We start from the raw sequence: 6,374 nt of genomic DNA on the forward strand, positions 1-6,374 counted from the left end.
CGTGACACGAGATTACAAAGTTGCGACAAAAAAGTCACCAAAATATAATTAGTATTGTATTTGTGCGATTTGTCGCCAAAATATAATTAGTATTGTATTTGTGCGATTTGTCGCGACTTTGTAATAGTCACTGCTATAGTGGTGAATATTATGGCGATTAAATATTCACCTCTATATTGGCAAATATTATGGCGACCAAATAAACTTTGCCACTATTCTTGCTAACAAATATTCTAATTTAAAGTTAGCGACTGTTCATAGACTATACTCTTAGACAATTTAAACGCACTTTAGTAAACAGACCCCTTAATGCCCTGTACTGTCCTTTAACAAGGAGGATTATTGTTTAAGCATTGGTTAACACAGAGAGAGTATAAGGGAGAGCCCTGGGAGTTAGCGAGGCCACTTAGCAGCAACTTGCAGAATTTTAGTATGGTTTCGGTGTCAGAGCCTTAGTATTGTTACACTTGAAAGTAAAGGCAATTGCTTGGGGCAACAATGAGTAACAGAAAGTGACTGCGTTGTTATGGCTTGCTTATTGGAGACAACACAATAAAACCATTTGTATATTTTCTTTAGATCAGGAACTGGAGGAGGGCCTGCTAAGAGGGTGCATTACACCCATTATGAGAAGCTGCTGCTGCCGTTCCTACACCGGGAGAGCGTGAGCGGTGTGTCCGGAACCTTCGATACAGACCGGAATGTTGGCCAAGGTAGGTTGTAATGACAGTAATCCAAGTGTATTTACTTTTGCAGAGAAGCTTAAGATTAAAGTTATACTGACACAAAAAAAAAACTTTTTCAAATATAAATCTAATGAAAAAGTTGCCTATAGGTCGTGTTGATCATTTTTTACTGATAGGGCTGCTTTTGTAAGTAATTGTTACTTGAAATCCCACAACCTGACTGTTTTGCCAGCCTGACTGTCCATTCTCAGCCTGTCAGTTACAGCTTCTAATGCCAACGGCCTCCTGCTGGACAAATATGGCCGCCCCCTCATAGAGGAACATGGGGGATCAGACAGCGAATGTAAAAGCTTGGCCAAATACTTTTATGGCCAAATTATAAATAGCATGCAAAGACAATGTTATGACAGATGTAAAAATAATTTCCTTTCTGGTGTCTGTATCTCTTTAAGGTTAAACAATATTTTTCTCAAACAGATTCATCTCCACCTGGGCCGAGCGGACGCAGACGCATCTGCTCACGTTCCAGGTATTATTCTTAACAAATTTGGTTTGACGTGTGTTTTGTGTTAGGCTTGTGCAGTGGCATAATAATGAATTGTGTCTGTGTATATTGCAGCTGTTTCAATTCCAGAAGTGCAGTGTATTGCTAATAAGATAGGTATGTGTGTCTTTGCCAAGTGTGTCTTGCTGGTTTAGGTGCAGTCAGTTCATCTTGTACTTTTGGACAGTCAATCTTTTCAACTTGATTTTACCTTTTTGCCTCATTTGGAATGAATCAATGTCCACAAATATTTTTGTCAAAATTAACTTGGTCATGTTTTAACAAAACTCATTATTGTCCATGAACATAATCCAAAATTAAATAATTTTTTTTCTTCTTTCTTTTCAAAGGTGGTCGCTCCTCGTCTGGGCTCTACTCCCCACGCTGCGATCCTGAAATTGAAGGAGAGGGATTTAGTGGGGAGGCAAGCTAGAGAGGGTCCCACATCGGTGGCAGCGGCGTGGCCTTCTCCTCAGATGAGGAGCCAGCCAATATTCCCCAGCAGCAGCAGCTCCCAACCCAGCCCACCGGAGAGAATGTGGCCCCCAGGGAACAGGCTAAAAATAGGTTCCACAAATCTCTAATTAGGCACCACAAAGCACTTATGCGCAAAATGGACCAACTGCATGTCGACTTGTGTGTGGCACTAATGCAGGTCAGGCAAGGCAAGCCGCACATGAGTCAGCAATGCTAAGCCTTCAGCAAGGAGATGGTCAGACTCCATCAGGCCAGTGAGGCCAGGAAAGCACAGCATGAGGCTAAGATGGAGAGCCTCCAGCAGGCCAGACATCAAAGTCAATCCCAACATGAGGCTGCCATGTTGAGCCTGCAGGAGGAACAGGTAGAGCTTAAAAGACAAAAACTGGCTCTGTTGGCAGAACAAAATGCTAGAGAAAAACAACAAATTGCTGAACAAAAGCCAACAGAGCCCACAAGCTCTACCAGCGCAGCTCCCCCTCCTGCAGGTTCAACAAGGCAGCTTTGCAAGAGAAAATAAATTGGGCACAGTGCAATTAGAGATTTGTGGAACCTATCTTTTATTTGGGCTGTTTATTTGTTTGTTTTGTTGGTTTTTTTTTTCTTACTTTCTTGCCAGGTGTTAAACCTGTTACAAAAATCAATATTTGGGAAGTGTTCCCTGAAAATAAATATATTTTTTTTGGGACAAGTTGTTTGGTATGTGTTGTGTATGGGATTAAAGATTTTAGGTACTTACAGGCAAAGTAATTAGTAACAATTTGTCCCCGGACTTGACTCCCTCGGGCATCCGCACGTTGGACAGGATCCGGTGGATGGACGGGGTCCTCAAGGTCATCGGCCACCTCAGCTGTAAAGTTTTGAGGAACACGGGTCAAAAACAAATCATTACAGTAATGATGCTTCATCAGGGCCGCTGCTGGCCAAATGGGTGCCCTAAGCTGAAATTGACTTTTGTGCCCCCTCCCCCAAATATTACGGAAGTAAAATAATAAAAAAAAACACCTACTATAGGGGCCCCACACACAGTGCCCCCAATAGCCCCCATAGACAATGCCCCCATAGTAAGTGCCCATAATAGCCCCCATAGATTGATTGAACTATCCGGGACAGCGGGATGCGCTAAAAAAAACGGCGGGACAGTGTTGGGGGGTATGTTATAATATATAAAAATGTTTTTTTTTTGGAGCAGTTGGGATGGTGTCCCCCTGGGAGTTTGTGCCCTATGCAGACTGAGTACTCTGCTTATAGGGAGCGGCGGCCCTGTGCTTCATTGTTATTTGTATATGACAAGAAAACTTGAAAAATTGAAAACCTGGTAGGCCGTGCCGGTTCGCCAGATTGTGCAGTACAGCACACGCACCGATGATGTTGGCAACTTTGGTGGGGCTGCCTCCTGATTTATCGAGGCAGCGGAACCGGCTTTTGAGGACACCAAACATCCGCTCAATCACAGACCGCGTTCTCACGTGTGCTTGATAGAGATGTAGTGAACTGTTCGCCGGCGAACTAATTCGCATGAACATCGGGTGTTCGCAAGTCCGCAAATTTGCGAACTTTTGGCGATGTTCGCCATTTGGGTTCGCCTTAGCTGGCGCCAAATTTTGACCTCTCACCCCAGAGTCAGCAGATACATGGTAGCCAATCAGGCAGCTCTCCCTCCTGGACCACCCCCCCCCAACCCTGGACCACTCCCTTCCATATATAAACCGAAGCCCAGCAGCCATTTTACATTCTGCCTGTGTGTGTTTGAAGAGATAGTGTAGGGAGAGAAGCTGTGCAGGGATTTGAGGGAGAGTTTAGGTAGCTTTGCTGGGTCTGACTAGTGAATGTGATCTGCTTTCTACTGCTCTGTATTAGTAGCACATAGGGAGAGATTTGTGCAGGGATTTGAGGGAGAGTTTAGGTAGCTTTGCTGAGTCTGACTAGTGAATGTGATCTGCTTTCTACTGCTCTGTATTAGCAGCACATAGGGAGAGATTTGTGCAGGGGTTTGAGGGAGAGTTTAGGTAGCTTTGCTGAGTCTGACTAGTGAATGTGATCTGCTTTCTACTGCTTTCTACTGCTCTGTATTAGCAGCACATAGGGAGAGATTTGTGCAGGGATTTGAGGGAGAGTTTAGGTAGCTTTGCTGAGTCTGACTAGTGAATGTGATCTGCTTTCTACTGCTCTGTATTAGCAGCACATAGGGAGAGATTTGTGCAGGGATTTGAGGGAGAGTTTAGGTAGCTTTGCTGAGTCTGACTAGTGAATGTGATCTGCTTTCTACTGCTCTGTATTAGCAGCACATAGGGAGAGAGCTGTGTCCAAGTGTGCAGGGATTTGAGGGAGAGTTTAGGTAGCTATTAGTCTAGCTGTGTTGGGGACTGGTGTGCTGCTCCTAGTAGTTCACCACCAGCACCAACCAGAGATCACTTTTGTTTTATTATTATTTTTTTTCATTTATCTTATTAGATATTAGATATATATATTAGATATATATATATTAGATATTTATTAAGACATTCTGTCTAAAAATAACAATAGTAATTCCGTGTCCAGAAACATCACCTGAGTGACGTTTTTCCACCGGCAATACTACATCCACTACTGTATACTTTGCCATTGCAGGCCTTGTTGTTGCCACTGTCTTTTTCAACCAAGTGCCACCTAGCTGTGTGAGCTTTTGCACATTCTGTCTAAAAATAACAATAATAATTCCGTGTCCAGAAACATCACGCGAGTGACGTTTTTCCACCGGCAATACTACATCCACTACTGTATACTTTGCCATTGCAGGCCTTGTTGTTGCCACTGTCTTTTTCAACCAAGTGCCACCTAGCTGTGTGAGCTTTTGCACATTCTGTCTAAAAATAACAATAGTAATTCCGTGTCCAGAAACATCACGCGAGTGACGTTTTTCCACCAGCAATACTACATCCACTACTGTATACTTTGCCATTGCAGGCCTTGTTGTTGCCACTGTCTTTTTCAACCAAGTGCCACCTAGCTGTGTGAGCTTTTGCACATTCTGTCTAAAAATAACAATAGTAATTCCGTGTCCAGAAACATCACCCAAGTTGTTGTTGTTTTGTAAAAATAAAAAAAATGCCAGGCAAAGGCAGGCCGCCACGCAGAGGCACTAGGGGCCGTGCTGCTATGATATCCTGTGGCCCTAGGAAATTGCCCAGTTTTCCGAAGGCACTTACCCTGAACTCCCAAAATGCTGAAGAGGTAGTTGACTGGCTTACACAGCACACCCCATCCTCTACTGTTTCTAACTTTGCCACAACATCCTCATCCTCCTCTGCTATGGGCACCCCACGTACCACTTCCTCCACCACCACCGCCCCTTCTTCACTGGAGTCAGAGGAGTTATTTACTCATGAGTTTGTTGAACTGAGTGATGCGCAACCATTATTGCCAGAATAAGATGAAGGAGATGAGGACGTTACACCAGATATCATAATTCAGGCAGGCAACACAACAGAGATGGACATAAGGTGTGATGAGGTCCCCGCTGCTGCTGTCTTCTGTGAGCTGTCAGAAGAAATTGATGCATCTGAGGAAAATGATGATGAGGAGATTGATATTTTGTGGGTGCCCACAAGAAGAGAGCAAGAGGAGGATAGTTCAGATGGAGAGACGGAGAGTCAGAGAGGCAGGAGGAGAATAAGACTTAGAAGAAGCAGGGATAGCTCCCAGGGAACAGTAGGGCAACAACATGAATTGGCACCTGTGGTCAGCCAGCCAACGCACCCGCCAACTTCTACTGTTACTGCTAGAAAGCCCACATCAAAAGGCTCAGCAGTGTGGCATTTTTTTAATGTGTGTGCCTCTGACAAAAGCGCTGTAATTTGCAATGAGTGCAGTCAGAAACTGAGTCTTGGGAAAATGAATGAGGCATGGATCTCGGAGGGTTACTGCACGCCGGAAGACTTGTTCTGACTGCCCATGCAGCTGTCCTTCTCTGCACGCCGCTTGACACCACACACAGATGTCCTTTAGCGTCCTCCTCCACCACCGTACAAACTAGGGTGCAAATCCTACTGGCTTAATTTCAAGCCAAACTTTTTGGACAGGTAAATCCTGAATTTTTCTGTCTTCTGTGCTTGGCACCCTATCTTAGTTCTTTGAAAGGGTTTGCCTGGGGCATGGTGTGATACCATTTATCTAACATATTTTCTCTGTCTTCTGTGCTTGGCACGCTATCTTCATTTTTTAAAGGGTTTGCCTGGGGATTGGTTATGATACCATCTATCTTTGATGTTTTTTCTGTCTTCTGTGCTTGGCACGCTATCTTCATTTTTTTAAAGGGTTTGCCTGGGGATTGGTTATGATACCATCTATCTTTGATGTTTTTTCTGTCTTCTGTGCTTGGCACGCTATCTTCATTTTTTTTAAAGGGTTTGCCTGGGGATTGGTTATGATACCATCTATCTTTGATGTTTTTTCTGTCTTCTGTGCTTGGCACGCTATCTTCATTTTTTTTAAAGGGTTTGCCTGGGGATTGGTTATGATACCATCTATCTTTGATGTTTTTTCTGTCTTCTGTGCTTGGCACGCTATCTTCATTTTTTAAAAGGGTTTTCCTGGGGATTGGTTATGATACCATCTATCTTTGATGTTTTTTCTGTCTTCTGTGCTTGGCACCCTATCTTAGTTCTTTTAAAGGGTTTGCCTGGGGC

General features: G+C 43.8%; 1 long non-coding RNA gene across 1 annotated transcript; it reads left to right on the forward strand.

Moving 5' to 3' along the window:
* Positions 1 to 515: 515 nt before the first annotated feature.
* Positions 516 to 2,395, forward strand: LOC108648120. Its single transcript, XR_001924858.2, has 3 exons — positions 516 to 713; positions 1,164 to 1,215; positions 1,581 to 2,395. It is a non-coding gene; the product is annotated as an uncharacterized LOC108648120 (long non-coding RNA).
* The last annotated feature ends 3,979 nt before the right edge of the window (positions 2,396 to 6,374 follow it).

Source organism: Xenopus tropicalis, chromosome 7, assembly GCF_000004195.4.
Source record: "Xenopus tropicalis strain Nigerian chromosome 7, UCB_Xtro_10.0, whole genome shotgun sequence".
Classification (NCBI taxonomy): domain Eukaryota; kingdom Metazoa; phylum Chordata; class Amphibia; order Anura; family Pipidae; genus Xenopus; species Xenopus tropicalis.